Source organism: Suricata suricatta, chromosome 6 (genome assembly GCF_006229205.1).
Source record: "Suricata suricatta isolate VVHF042 chromosome 6, meerkat_22Aug2017_6uvM2_HiC, whole genome shotgun sequence".
Lineage (NCBI taxonomy): Eukaryota > Metazoa > Chordata > Mammalia > Carnivora > Herpestidae > Suricata > Suricata suricatta.
This window is the reverse complement of record NC_043705.1, coordinates 90,856,226-90,872,404: the sequence shown is the minus strand read 5'-3', so window position 1 is coordinate 90,872,404 and position 16,179 is coordinate 90,856,226. Positions and strand designations below refer to the sequence as shown.

The window sequence follows — 16,179 nt, the reverse complement described above, 5'->3', positions numbered from 1 at the left end:
AACAAATAAGGAAACTATAGATGCTGGCAAGGATATGGAGAAATGGGAATCCTCTTGACTGGGAATGCAAACTGGTGCAGCCACTTTTGAAAACAGTGTGGAGTTTCCTTAAAAAATTAACAAGAGAACTACTCTATGACCCAGCAATAGCACTGCTAGGATATGGGAGTTCTGATGCATAGGGGCACAGGTACCCCAATGTTTATAGCCGCACTTTCCACAATAGCCAAATTATGGAAAGACCCTAAATTTCCATCAACTAATGAACAGATAAAGAAGATGTGGTTTATATATACAGTGGAATACTACTTGGCAATGAGAAATAATGAAATCTGGGCATTTGCAGCAACATGGATGGAATTGAAGGGTATTATGCTAAGTAAAAGAAGTCAGAGAAAGACAGATACTATATGTTTTCACTCATATGTGGATCTTGAGAGACATAACAGAGGGCCATGGGGAAGTGGATGGGGGGAAAAAGTTACAGAGAGGGAGAGAGACAAACCATAAGAAACTCTTAAATACTGAGAAAAAACCAAGGGTTGATGGGGGCAGGGGAGAGGGGAAAGTGGATGTTGGGCATGGAGGAGGGCACTTGTTGGAATGAGCACACTGGGTGTTCTATGGAAACCAATTTGACAATAAATTATATTAAAAATAAAATAAAATGCAAAGCACTTATAAATTCTCATTATTTATCCTAAATTCTATGTGAATTTTTTAATCTACTCCACATTATATCTGGATTTATTTTAATGAAAACATGATGCATTTGAAATTTAATTTTTAAGTAAGTTGACGCTCCAAAAAAAGATACGTTTGTCCTGTGACTTTGAACAGTCCAAGTTCATGTGTAAAAATACCCATGGGGGGCTATGGTTAATGGAGCAAAGACTTTCTCTAGCCATATTATTTCACTACTGGCCAAACATATGTAGGACCATTCAGTCATATGGTTTCTTTGTTATCCTTTGAACTTACTATTCTATTTCTTACCTAAAGATTTTTATTGATGTCATTTTTCTATCCAGAGTGTTTATCCTCCTGTTAATTTTTCTGAGAACTTGAAGACACTACTTCTCTGGTAAAATTTCTCAAGCTCGCGGAGCTCATTCTTTCTGTTCTCAAAGCATTTGCTCTTTTTGCTGTGAACTCAGAGCTCACTGTCTTATATTGTTGTTTCCTGTATTGTACACATTTATCACTAATTGGACTACAAGCTCCTCAAGGTAAGATCCATGTCTCAGAACTCTTTCTTGGACCTCATTAGGACAATCATCTCCAGTAGAAAACATGTACTTTTTTTTAAAACATTCTGTAAGTATTTTTAGGCCAATATGAGATTGCCCTCATAAAAAATAGAAAAAGAAGGAAAGAGAGAGAAAAACTGTCTCAGTTCATTGGGCTGCTATAACAAAATAATACAGAATGGGCAGATTATAAACAGAAAATTTACTTCCCACAGTTTTGGAGGCTGGGAAGCCCAAGAGCAAAGCACTTGCATGGTCACACTCTTGTGAGGTCTCTCTTCTTCCTGGTTCATAGCTATCACATTCTCCCTGTGTTCTCACACATTGGAGGGGCAAGGGAGCTCTGTGGAGTCTCTTTTATAACAGTATTAACCCCATTCATGAAGGCTTTACCCTTAAGACCCTATCACCTCCCAAAGGTCCTAACTCCTAATACCATCACACTAGCCACTAGGATTTCACCAACTGAATTTTAGAGGTACATAAGCATTCAGACTACAGCAAGAAGCTAACATTGACTGAGTGCTAACTATGTGCATGCACTGTACAAATGACATTAACACACTGTACACATCATGTTCAGTCTTTATAACATCGCTGTGAGATAAGTATCATTTTTATCCACATTTTACATGTAAGAATACTGAAGCTCTGAGAGGTTAAATAACTCCCCACAGACAACACCACTGTGAGAAAGCTGGAACGCTGGCCCCTAATTGCCTAGCACTGGATCTTAAATTCCTAACTATTAAAGGGAAAGAGAGATGGGAATATAGGTCAGATCAGATTGGTGCAATACAAAATATTACCTGTGGTTAAAAGTAGGAGGCTACATTCTTTCTCGTAGATGTAACTACTATTTTCCAGCAGAAAGTAGATGCCTTCTAGTAGAAAGGATTGTCTTAATGAGGTCCAGGAGAGACAAAGAGGTCTGAGGCACACCTAACCTTAAGGAGCGTGCAGTCCAGTTGGGAATACATGTGTCCGATGTAGGAACCAATGATATAAGATAGTGTTCTAAACTCACGTGGGCATCACTGAACAGCAAGGAGGCCCAAGGCACTGGTCAGAGGACCAGAAGAAAGGGCACTGAGAACTCGAATTCCCCCAGAACTGACTTCCTTTCTTTCAGCTGACCCCTTATGGAAACCAAACTCCCACTTAGCCTGTCAGTCTGATACCATGCCTGTCCACAGCAATCATGCCTGCTCAGCATTCCCACAGATGGATATCGTTTTCCAGAATGGAGTACGGAAAATGATATTTTTCTTCTGCCGTGATAACATCCCCACAATTAGGGGGGAAAATAGCCAGGGACTGATATTTTACAAGGTCACGCTTCATTTTCCCTGGTTTGATACAGCCCAGGGAGGTGGGTTTGGTTTCTAAGAAGCCAGTGGGAACTCTGGAGGCTGATTATCTAGTAGAGTCTGTGCCCCCGGAGTTTGATAGGTCTTCTGTAGAGTTTCCTTAAGTGGGAAAATATAAAATTGTGCAGAGAAATGGTTTAACATGCAGCCAGTTGGTGAGGATTTGTCAGATCAATGAAAGCCAATTCTGAGTGTTCCCTGCTGGGCTTCCTTACGCCATGGGACACTCAACTAAACTATCTATTAAGACTATTTTCTCAAGTCATTTGTGTTAGATTATAGGCTATAAACTGCTTATTGTTGCCTATCCGCCATAAATATAAAGCAATCATTTTTAATGCAAGCAGCTGTTGGGCTGGCTTCTCCAAGATGCTTTGCCTAGGGACTCACATTCTGCTCTTTTCTTCTTCATCAAGTACATTTCTGATTGTTTTTCTGCTCTGCTGCATACCACACACGTGGTGGTGGTAGGGGTATAAATTTTCCTTGCAGAGCTTTGTTTGGACACATGGTTTCTAAAAATATCCAAAAGGAATTGAAGGTGCAGAGGGGCAATTTAAGTTATATGCAATCTGGTGACTCAAGTCCTCAACACAGTGTCTAATTTCTTAAAATGACCTTGAAAGCACCAACTCATTTTTTTCTAATCTTCAGTGATAAGACTTGAGATTTTGGATTATACATATTGATTACAAATCTCTGCAATGTACTAGGGTACCATGCTACATGTTGAGGATATAAAAGTGAGCCAAAATTGATGTGATGCCTGCTCCTTGCCTCTGTCGCCCCACCCCCCACCAAGCTTGACTGAGGTATAACTGATAAATAAAATCATAAGATATTTAAAGTGTACAGTGTGATGATTTGATACACACACACATTGTTAAAGGATTCCCCCAAGTGAGTTAGTTAATACATCCATCACCTCACATATTTATCCTTTCTTTTTTTTTTTTTAGTAAGAACATTCAGGTTCTACCTTCTTAGCAAACTTCAACTCTACAATATAATGTTATCAAATAAGGTAACCATGTTGTACATTAGATCTTCAGACTTTATTCATCTTATAGCTGAAATATGTAGCCTTTTACCAGCTCTCCCTATTTCTTCCACTTCCCAGCCCCTGGCAACTACTTTTCTACTTTCTGTTTCTGTGAGTTCAATTCCTTCCCTCTTATAGTCTAGAAGGAGAGATAAACGGATCAAACAAATGCAACAATTGTGATACAAGTATGAAGGAAATGTGAAAAAATAATAGAATGCCCAATCTAGCAATTTATGGAGATTTTTGTAAGAATGCAACATTTAAGCTGAGGATAAGTAGTTAATTCTGCAAGGGAAGAGGAATAATGAGGATAGGACTTCCAGGAAGACATAAAGGCACATTCAAAGGCTGAGAGGTGGGAATGAACATTTTAAGAACTGAGTTAGGGTCGGGCGCCAGATACAAAGACGGGGACAAAGAGCACAGTGGGGCTGTAGAGGCAGACACACTCTAGGTCTGTCAGGGCTGTGGGTGCCTTGTGAAGACGAGCTTGAGCTCCACCCTGAGACCAATAGGAAGTCATCGGTGGATGTGGCCCTTAAAGCCTCAGAAGGAAACTGCTGGTTTCCTTGAATAATACTTGAGGTTAAATGTTGGGATAGTTTACAAAAGGAATTCTTTTTATTGGAATGGGAGAAGTTAAAGGAGCAGAGGAAGGATGTTGAGGCACCTAAGAAAAGCAACACTGAGAAGCTGTTTTTACCTCTAGGCCTGAAGGGACAAGGGGAGGAACAGTGAGAGCTGGAGCCAGGAAAGTGAGCTGCTCTGCAGAAGCTGTGGTCATGAAATGTCACAGATAATGACAGAACTGCAGCATTCCAGTGGGATTAAATATTTCAAGCCCTCCTGCCTTAGGTTCTCCAGTCTCCTGCTGGATCCTTCATTCGCTGAACCTAAACAGAAGCCAGAAAGCCAAAGGAATCCTTTGAGACCAACATCCTTCTCAGCCTCCAACCAGGTACAAAGAAGGGAGGTACATATATATTAACACCCTTTTAAAAAATGAGCCAAATGAGACTCAGACAGGTTAGACAAATCACCCAAGATCCACAGATGTTAAGTAGAAAATCACATACTCAAACCCAGGTCTCCCTGCTTCTAAACATCTATGATCTTAGCCACTACTCCATACTGGCTCTCACCTAGTTGGCACAGCATAATGCCAGGTCCTCTTGTTTGGGGCATTGGAGTTGGGAGGGAGAGTTTGAGGCATCAAAGAATAGGAGGTGGTAAACAGTCAAAGATGGCAACAATCAATCCCAGTGTATACATTCACATGTACGCTATTCACATGAAGTTGTCTAATTTCTCTCTTCATGAATCTGAGCTGGCCTCAGTGATTTTATTTTAACCATCTCAAATCTGGGATTTCTGAGGCTAGGTCACAAAAAGATTTGCAGCTTGCTTTTCCATATGGTCCCTCTTAGAAGCCAGCTCTCTGCTGTAAGAAGCCCAAGCCACATGGAAAAGCCACATGTAGATGTTCCAGGTGCAACTTCAGTTGAGTTCTAAGCCAAAAGCCAACAATAAATGCACCCATACGAGTGAGCTGTCTTGGACACCCATGCCAGTCGAGCCTTCAGATGACTATAGCCTTTGACCACCATCTGACTATGACCGAATGTAAGTTGTCCAAGCAGGAACCACCTGGGTGAGCCCAGCCAACTCAAGAACTGTGAGAGATACTAATAAAGTACTTTAAGTTGCTAATTTATAGGTGATTTGTTATGCATTTATGGATAGTCAGAATACTGGGTTATGTTTCTGACTTCATGGAAACAATATTTTTAGACAAATGGAACATAAGCATATCACACACATCCCCTCTCCCACATAACTGTTAATAAGGAGTCTCTTTCCTGGAAGCTTTCCCTCCTCTGCACGAACCTGGACCCCACTAATTCTTGAGCCCAGTCTCCTTGTTAGTCTATAAGGCCTTTCCTTCCTGTGAATGCCTCAGGGTACAAATGAGAGGCCCAGCCAGTGAAGATAGGGAGTACCTGAGATCAAAGCTCTCTGCCTTCCCCTCCCTCCCAGCTTCTGCCCATGCATGTTCTCCATAAGTAATGGGTGAGGGTCTGGAACAGACTCTAGAGGCTGCAGGATTCATATGAGAAGAAGGAAAGCCAAAGTTGAAGCAAAGGAAGATGTGAACCTTGCAAAAACCTTTTACCATAGAAAGGAAAGAAAACCCCCATAAGTTATCCTAGCCTGGGACTAGAGCTAATCCTGGGTCTAGCAAGCGTTCTCAAGCTCAGCACTACTCACATTTTGGAACAGAAAATTCTTTGTTGTGCGACTGTTCCATAACATTATAGGATTGTTTAGTAGCATCTCTGGCCTCTACCCACTACATGCCAGTAGCACTTACCCACCAGTTGTGAGGACTCCAAAAAAGTCTCCATACTTTGCCAAAAGTTCTGAGTGTGGTAAGAATGGCAAAACTGAAAACTGCCCCCTCTCTTATTTCTCTGAAGACTTTCCCTCTCAAATGGGGAGAAAAACCTGTGAATTTCTACCACAGCTGTACTTTACCCTTCCAGGTACATGACCAAAACCACATTCCCTTCCTCTATCTCCACCCCTCCCCAGTCTTCCTCTGCCCAGATGGCACTCAGTCTCTCCAGGGAACATTTCATAGAAATGATATGGTATTTCAGGCTGAGTTCATTCTGTACACCAGGCTTAGGATGATACAGGCCAGATTCATGGGTGAGCCACCGGGCAGCTGTCCAGAGCACCAGTCAATAGGGGCAACTGAAATGTTACTGGAATAAAACTAGAGTAGGAATCCAGTTAACTCATGTCTCCATACATGACTGCAGACAAAACTTATAAGAAATACATGGATTTGGCTACAATTAAACACTCTCTATTGCCGCCAGCCTCTCTGCTGATATTTTTTTTTATGGCAAGTGCATGAAATTTACCTGGTGTGTACAAGGTCTCACCATTAACTTTGAGATTGGCCCTCTGAGAGTTCCCTGTAACAAACAGTCCAGCCTGCTTAAATTCCGAAACTGAAAAACTCATGATGCTATATGTGCTCTTTCCTGGGGATGATTTATTAGAATGTCTACATTTAATGAGCTTAATATGCCTCTCAAGCAACTGTCTAGTTCAGAAAATCACATGTAATATGTACATGGAAAATATACCTTTATCTCGAACATATAAGGCATTTACTTTTATTATTTTTACCATTCCTAGTAAATGTTGAATAGACATGTAAAGAACAGACAAAATTGTGTAAAAAGGACCAAAGTTACTCACCTGACATGTCCAACGTCTCAGTCTGACCTGGATGCATACATAGTGCTGGAAGATGAAGGGGCAGAAAAATTGCGCTGAAAACCTTTTCTTTCTACTCCTATTTATTTCCATCTAAATCAGATCAAAGTGCATCTTCAAAGTAACTTTAAAAAGGTAAAAACAAAAAACAGTCTGAAATATAAGTCAGGAAATGGGGAAGAACAAACCATGTATTTGACCTTAGGGCTTTGAGGAAGATTGGGTGCTAACTGCATCTGTAAGAGTGTCTCATATCTTCTCCAGCTCCACTAGTAGACCCAACCCCTCTTGTTCAAATTAATACTTCCTTGATGCACTGGCCAACCACTCTCTTCTGTGCTCCAAGCAAGGAAATGCTCATTAGTTGTTGGGGTTGAAGAAGTCTCCCTGCTGCATGATTCCTGCCTTTAGTCTCAAGGTGACAAATGTGTTACACCTCATCCTGCAAGAAGCAGAAGCCAAGATGGGCTTAGACATGCAAAAGATCTACTGGAAAATGTCTGCGAGAGAAATAGAAGTAAAGTTGGAGAAGGCAAGGAGAGCTGTCAGACCATAGTACAGGGCAGGCAAAAGGGAAAGAAGGACAGACAGTTGGGCTGGCAGTCTTAGACTGTAGCACAGCACTAGGAAATTTTTGGCTAGGCTGATGGAGAGTCCTAGAACCCACTTATCTAGCATCTCACAGGTATAGGCCTTCCCTAGTACCCCTCTTGTGCTCAATCACTGGCTGAGAGCAGCCCAAGGGAAGCAGAGCTTAGCGCAGATGGTATGGATTTGGAACACAGCATCTAGGGCTACTTATTAATTATGATCCCTATGATACAGCAAGATTATGAGTGGTGCATTTTTAAGGCCACCATAGCTATGGAAGCCCTAGTGTAGCAGATGGACGAATAGGACAGTAGAGGAAGGAAGGAAGAGGAATACCATCAAGTAAGGGAGGCCAAGACTGATTTGACACAGTTCTGCTCAAAACCCAACTCACATTTCAAATGAGGGTTTAGACTATTTAGAGGTTTCTGACTCCTGAGTCCCAGACAAGTACCAATATCCACCAAATCAGCTAATGTGTACTAGCTTGTAAAGAAAGCACCACTGACCATATTTTACCTAAAAAAAAATGTAATTCAGGTTTCAAACAACCAAGTTTCAGTTTGACTTTGGGGTTGCAGACATACCAACACAGGGGATTACCAAAAAGAAAGTAATTTTGCTTACAATGAATGATATAGCCATTATCAGAGAATATCCAAGAGTAGGATAAGATATCTACCTTCACACAACTGATATTGTTATGTAACTGAAAAGATGCAATTAATTCTTCCAGAAATATTCATTACGTGCCTTATGTGTTGTCAGGAATTGTCCCAGGTGCTAGAAAAATAAGTAGACATTTTTGGAGCTATTCAAGAATGAAGAACTAAGAAAATGCAGGGAGACATTATAGGAGATAGATTTAAATTTGTAATACCAAAGGATACCTTAAAAATTTTCAATAATTCCATTCTGTCTTCCATTGTGCTTCCCAGCCCTTTGCTCATATAGCTATTGTCTCACTGATCACACTGTGTTCTGGTTAGTTATGTATGGATTTATTTTCCCCTGAGAGTTTGCAAAATCCCCAAGTACTGGGACCATATGTATTAGTTCGTGATTAAACAAATAACTCAACACTCAGATATGTATTCATCAAAGGTTTATTGAGTGCTTTGTGCCTGCTGTTGGTATCTGGGAAGTCCAAGATGAATAAGATGCAATGCCTATCCTCCAGGAGCCCACGTAAATTAGGGAGAAAGATGAGGAGACATCAATATAGTTCTGAATGGTGTGTGCTATAGTGGAGGCATTTACTGAGAAAAAAAGGAGCATCAGAAAGGGTGACAGTTAAGGAATTCCTCATATAATTGATGATTCTCCAGCTGCATCATGACAAATAAGGAGTAGTTAGTGAGGATTTTATCCCTAGTTTCCAGCACAAAACAAGCCCTCAATTTAGTTCTGCAAAATGAATGAATGAATGAATGAATGATGAATAAACAGAGTGTAACTGAGAGTATTTCCTCCTGATAAGCAACTATTGCCTTCCTTCCTGGTAATAGCACCTCACCCCTGGCTCCAGAATTGGGCCCATGACGCTAACCGTGGCAATCAAATAATGAACAGCCCTGCCTAGTGACTGGTTCAGGAGACTGGACATTGTTGAATTTGGTACAGTGAGACTTAACTCAGACCTGCTTGAGCAGTCAGAGGATAGAACTTCTCTTTCTCAGTCTGGGGCATCTGGGGTATCTTGGTTAAGAGAAGTCTGCTGAGGGTGAGGTCCATATAGGAAGCAGGACTGAGAGGTGGAAAGAGAGAAACTGGATCCTGTAACACTGTTTTAGCTCCTGGATCCAGCACTACAAGAAGTAGGTCTATTCCTTAACTGTTCTTTGGGTGATCATTAAATTACCTTTTCTGGGGGCTATGTGTGGTTTAAGCCAGTTTTAATTGGCTCTTTTATCACTTATGGCAAAATATGTATTGACTAAATGGAGATACATAGCTATCTACAGTATAAGTTGCTTCACAGAGTACTGAGTTGCCCATTTCCAGAATGGTTCATGTAAAATCAAGTCTATCAGAAAAGGAAGTGCTATATCACTGGAGAACCCTAAATCCTTTTTCCCCCTTGCTGATTGAGGCTAGGTTTGTGTCTATTACCTGAAGAAAAGACTGCTGAAGAAAGAAAGAAAGAAAGAAAGAAAGAAAGAAAGAAAGAAAGAAAGAAAGAAAGAAAGAAAGAAAGAAAGAAAGAAAGAAAGAAAGAAAGAAAGAAGGAAAGAAAGAAAGAAAGGAAGGAAGGAAGGAAGGAAGGAAGGAAGGAAGGAAGGAAGGAAGGAAGGAAGGAAGGAAGGAAGGAAGGAAGACATGAGTAGAGGAGAGACTGCACTATAAAATCACCAGATTGCCCAGCCTCATTTCAGAATTACTATCTACTTCTTGTGAGTGACAAACCAGAGAACTGACCCACCTAAAGTTTTGTTAAAAAGAATTAACAAGTGTGCACATTGGTTGAAAGAAAGAGATGTGACCACTGAGGCATAGCAGCTGAGAGAGAGATTTTCCTTTTTCTTCTTTCCCCTAAGTGCACCATCTAAAGGAGGGATTACTATCAAACGCAAACATCCTCACCACAGTGACAACCTTGGCAGGGACCAGAGGAGAAAGTGCCCACTGGCCCTGTTCCCGGAGTTTGACTCAAGAGGCCAGGAATCTGGGTAGCACATCTGGGGTAGGAGAGCAGACATATAATGGGGCAAAGCCTAGAACCAAAGAAGGTGCATTTTATGAAACAGAAATACAAATAAATAGCTGACACCAGAAGACAGAGTGTCTCCTGACTGTTTAGAAACCACTGGCCTCTGGTTCTATTTATAAAGATGCCATGTTCCACAGAACCAGTTTTCCCTGTTACTAATCGAGGCCAAAGCATCAACATATTCCAGGCACATATGGGAAGGGATGAGATGTCGGTTCAGGGCTCTGACCTTCTTTAATGAATTCATTCTGCATCTGGGTCAGGACACATGCAGAGTGTTTGTACTTTTTACTCAGTAACTGGGGGAGACATTGATGCATAGCCTTCCTCTAGATTTCTAGCCCTTCTCACCTTCCCATCAGTTTCCTCTTTCTTCTTTCTAGCCTGCCTGCCACCCTTAACCTCCTTCTCATTCTCTTCTAGCAGAAAGAACACTCTTGGCTGGTTAAGAGGCATAGATTCTGCCCAGGCTTTGCCAACCACTGCTTTTCAATTTCAGGGATATTATTTAATATCTCTGGACTCCAGTTTCCTCATCTGCAAAATGGGCTTAGATAAGCCATTGTTTATCTAATTCATGTTTCCCAAAATATGAAGACCTGGGCTGTGTGAGTGGATATTAAAGACCCTGAGACAGGGGCGCCTGGGTGGCTCAGTCGGTTAAGCCTCCGGCTTCGGCTCAGGTCAGATCTCACGTTCATGGGTTCAAGTCCCGTATCAGGCTCTGGGCTGGAGCCTGCTTCCAGTTCTGTGTCTCCTTCTCTCTCTGCCCCTCCCCCTCTCATGCTCTGTCTCTCTCTGTATCAAAAATAAATAAAACATTAAAAAAAATTTAAAGACCCTGAGACATATTTCAGTAAAGAATCATATTCAACTTTGTTTTGCCACACATAGCTCAAATTCATTTGAGAACAAAATCTCTTTTTTAAAAAAGTAACATGTAGCTACATCTCAATATTCTATGGTTTATTGCTTGAAAACTGATGTTTTTGCCCAATACTTGGATTGGTTCTCTAAAACTTCCTTTTACCATCCTTCTATTTAGAGTGGTTAGGGACAAAAAATGTATTTCTCAGACTTCCTGCAGCTAGGGTTTTGCATTTGGATTACCTCCTACCAATAAGATGAACTCATGTGAGATGGGGAAAACATTTTCATTTCTTGCCCAATCCCGGCGGATACACTGACTTAGATGATCTATAAAAGTCTACTTCAACTCTATGGGATTTTTATGTTTTCTCCCTTGGTCATACATTTTCTTAGGTAAAAAGCTCATTTAGATATCATGAATCTGGTTCATTTATTTTCTTCTGGGTCATAATAAATCCCCAGAAATAGACTCAGGACAAATCAAGAGAAAGTAAATACTAGCTGGGATCATCTTGCTTCTACAGCTCATTTCTGATTTAGTGGGACATAGTTCATCTTGGGGTCTTATAGCTATTCCAAAAAGATAGAGACTTGCTAAAAAGGTGTAACTGTAACCATGATGCCCCATGGATCCTCAGGCCACTGTTACGAGGCTGGATTTAGCTGGGCACACAGACTGTTTCCCTCAGCATCCCCTATTAATTTTGTAGAAATGATTGTATTTCTCATCACATTCCAGAAGAATCTTTGTATTTTTTTTTTATTGAGAGAGAGAGAAAGAAAGAGAAGCAGAGGGAGAGAGAGAGTTTCAAGCAGGCTCCATGCCCAGCATGAAGTCCAACACAGGTCTAGATTTCATGACTATGAGATCATGACCTGAGCCGAAATCAAAAGTTGGATGCTTAAATGACTGAGCCACCCAGGTGCCCCTCTGGGAGCATCTAAAATGGTACTCCGCTTAAGGAAGACATCTTTAGGAGGGCAGAGATTTAGCTCTGGCTCCCTGATGACTTAATAAGCAACCTTGGTCAGGACAAATAACCACTGTGGCTCTTAGATTTTCTGGGTCTAAAAATCAATGAAGCAGCTTTCCCCTAGCTGTAAGTACTTTAGACAAATAGGAGACCCTGTATGTGGCATAAGGAATTTTAAAACTGAGCTTTTCAGGTGGGTGTCAGAACTAAACCTACTCCTGACTTTGACTCCATGAAGTTTAAACATTGAAAGCTGGACTCATCAAAACACAAGATGAAGGAAATTTCTGGGTAGTTGGTCTTTTGACAAAATTGTAAAATGGTTAAAATTTGCCTTTTTCTCCTTCTAAATTACAGAAGTTCAGTTTTCTAGCGTTCAGCACCAGAAAACTTTCCCTATTCTCTTCTGCCTCCTAGAAGTGTGCTTGTGTTTTAGACTCGTCCTTTTCAGAGCAAGGAAAAATAGCAAACTCATTTATCCTGGGACTGTGGTTTTAACCCTGGCTTCTCATTAGTCCTGGATATCTTCAGAGAGCAAAAATGCCAGGGTCCCACAGCTAGAAACCCAGCAGTTGGTCTTGGATAGGGCCCAAGTGTTGGACTAAAGCTTCCATGGGTTGAGAACCACCGAGTTATTGTTACCTAAAAGCACCTCTTCAAAGAGAATCATGGAAAAAATTCCAGGGATCAACTAATCTTGTCCCACTCCTACTCAAAATTTCCATAAAGCAGATTACTGCCAATTCACTTTTACTTACAAGCTTCAAGCTAACCAAACTGGAAGTACAATTCTTGCCATAAATAAGAAGCTCATAAAATCTTGAAATAATGCCAAGGTTAGTTCAATATGAAGTTTATATCTAGTAGCTGGTACCTTGTTCTGGAAATTCTGTGCCCATTTTGCCTCCTGGCTTGATTGTGCTCAATTCCAACCTTAACTAGACCCCAGAATCTGGTTTACATCCTCTGCCTTGTGTCCTGCCCCTCAACTAACTCTTCAATACTAACCTGATGACAAACACATGGGCTTTGAGTTAGGTCTTATTCATGTCTTGACCCCATCACTCTGTAATCAGAATTCCTTGGGAGAATTATGTGGAGTCTTGGTTTCTTCATCTGCAGAGTAGGAATTATTTTACTTATTCTATCAGTTCAGCATTTGACACACAATAAATATTCAACAATTGTGAGGTCCCTTTCTTCCCAAGTCTCATTGTTTACCTTGTACTTATTTCTACCTACTATTTATATGACCCATAACCCAAAGGATTTTTAAAGGTAGGATTTTGAGTATCAGTAGGAAGATGCTTTAGGCACACCAAGAGCTTTGTGTTGCAATTGAAATTATTAGCCTACTGGTCCCCAGTAACTCTGTCTTTGTTCCATCACAAGGGCTTTGTCCAAGGCATTCAAGGCAATGATGAGATGCAAAAAACTAATGCATGCAGTGGGAGGAGTGAACTGAAGAAACCCTTGATAGTCACTAGTGGGAAGCTGAAAAATAAACCCAGAGAAGACCTGGAAAGGGCACACTAACCCAGATGTCTAACTAGGAAACAGAAATCCTGGCTGGATTCTGTTTCAAAACACATAATCTGAATTTGGGGAAGAAAGCATTAAAAACAATAAATTACCAAATTTAAGATTCAAATGCCTCAAACTCTAACAACTTAGGCACTTGTAAAAGATAAATATTCCAGATGGCAAAGTGGAAGGATGAATTATAGAGAAGGAAGTGGCTAATATCCTGTTCAAGACTTTGAAGCAATGCAAAGAGAGCTTTCCTTCAAGGAACAGGCTAGGGGAGCCTGGTGTTTCTAGGAAAGAGAAGTGGGGTGCCATTCGGTCATGGTCAGCTAACCCCACTGTCCAGTCCTGGATGCTCAGGGCTCAGGTTTTGTTTCAAATTGCCTTCTGTCTTCTAGGAGATTCTGTAACAAATGGCCCTGGTGCTTTAGGAAGGCATCTAGAATGACCATTTAACATGGATAGGACTTTGATTTGACATGGTCCATCTGGCCTCACTACTTAATTCAGGATCCCATGGGCCTATATATGATGTCAAATTGTATAATATCCCATTTCTTCTTCTATCTCCCTTTATACAAGATCACTCCAGCCCTGGAACCAAGTATATTGAATCTGAACAGATAAACTGAAAACAGGTAAAGGAATCTGATTGCATCCTGGTCAAAGGGGATTCTCAATATGTAGTCCTCATACTGCATGATCTGATGACATGACACCTCAGCATCACCTGGGAGATTATTGAAAATGCAGCACCCCAGCTGGTCTGTGGTGAGCCATGGACACTGGCTGGTTTGTTCCATATGATGGGGTTTGTTAAACATCGTCAAGAAGAAGGCTTATTTCAAGAGATACCAAGTGAAATTTAGAAAACAAGAGGGTAAAATGATTACTATGCTTGAAAACACTTGATAATTTAGAATAAAAATAAGTATAACACACCTAAATACAGGATGATAGTTCATATAACCAATGGATATATCATTTGTCAGACTGCATATGCCTGTACAGAAGGAGATATGATAGTTTGTGTAGCTTTGCTCTTGAGCTCCCAAAGTGTGAAGGTTAGCCTGACAAATTATGTTGCAGCATATTGTACTGGCCTGCTGCTGGCCTGCAGTCTTCTCACCAGGTTTGGTATGGACAACATCTATGAAGGCCAAATAGAGGTGACTGGAGATGAATACAATGTAGAAAGCACTGTTGGTCAATCTGGTGCCTTCACCTGCTATTTGGATGCAGGGCTTGCCAGAAATACTACTGGAAATAAAGTTTATAGAGCCCTCAAGGGAGCTGTGAATGGAGGCTTGTCTATCCCTCACAGTACCAAATAATTTCCTGGTTCTGATTCAGAAAGCAAGGAATTCAATGCAAAAGTACATTGGAAGCACATTCTGGGTCAGAAAGTTGCAGATTATATGCATTACCTAAAGGAAGAAGATAAAGATGGTTACAAGAAACAATTCTCTCATTACAAAAAAGAACAATGTAACTCCATACATGGTGGAGAAGATGTTTAAGAAAGCTCATACTACTCTATGAGAGAATCCAGTCTATAAGAAGTCTAAGAAATAAGTTAAAAAGAAGAGGTGAAACTGTCCCCTCAAATGTCTCTTGCCCAGAAGAAAGCTTGGGTAGTTCAGAAGGCAAGCTTCCTTAGAGCTTGGGAGTGGGCTGCTGAGAGCTAATAAACCAAACCACAGTTTTCTATAAAGATTTTTCAGATAAAGACAATAATAAACTTACTCATTAAAGAGCTAAAAGGGGGGAATGCAGCACCCCAAGCCTATCAAATCAAAACCTGCAATTTAACATGATCTGTGAGTGTTTCATATGTATGTTAAAGTTTAGAAACCAGTGTACTACTAGATTTTATTTTATTTTATTTTTAAACATTTTTATTTATTTTTGAGAGAGAGAAACATAGAATGTGAGTGGGGGAGGGTCAAAGAGAGAGGGAGACACAGAATCTGAAGGAGGCTCCAGGCTCTGAGCTGTCAGCACAGAGCCTGATGCAGGGCTCGAACCCACAAACTGTGAGATCATAACCTGAGCTGAAGTCGGCTACTTAACTGACTGAGCCACTCAGGCGCCCCGCGTACTACTAGATTTTATATGCAAAGGAGGAATATAGGCCCACAAAGATACCTGTATGCATCAGAAAGGACATTGTCCATATCCAATCATTTCAACAATACTGCACCTCATTGAGTCCACAAGTTCCTAATATCACTGCCAAGGCCTTTTTCTCCATACTAACAATAAAAGGCCTTTTGGTCTAAAATTGGGTCCATAAGTAAATGGTCATTCAGTGCTGAATCTCAGCCTCAGTTATTCTGTACTATTGTCTCTCCTCCTGTCATGAGGCAATCCATACCAACTGAAGGAAAGTCATAATATGAGAGACAGTGGCATAAAGCCCTCTACTGTTTGCTACCACACTCACAATAGTTCACAGGACTGTTCATCCTCTGGCACCTGACTACATTTTAGAATTATTTCTTGCCCTCTCTAATACAGCTCCAGCCACTCTTGCCCTTTTCTTTGTGGA

The 16,179-nt window shown here is 40.9% G+C and overlaps 1 long non-coding RNA gene and 1 pseudogene across 1 annotated transcript; one reads left to right on the top strand and one right to left on the bottom strand.

Moving 5' to 3' along the window:
* Nucleotides 1-4,501: 4,501 nt before the first annotated feature.
* On the bottom strand, nucleotides 4,502-13,209 carry LOC115294857. Its single transcript, XR_003910190.1, has 3 exons — nucleotides 13,110-13,209; nucleotides 6,939-6,983; nucleotides 4,502-4,558 (listed from the first exon to the last, which is right to left on the bottom strand). It is a non-coding gene; the product is annotated as an uncharacterized LOC115294857 (long non-coding RNA).
* Nucleotides 13,210-14,434: 1,225 nt separating this feature from the next.
* Nucleotides 14,435-15,316, top strand: LOC115294848 (annotated as a pseudogene).
* Nucleotides 15,317-16,179: the final 863 nt, after the last annotated feature.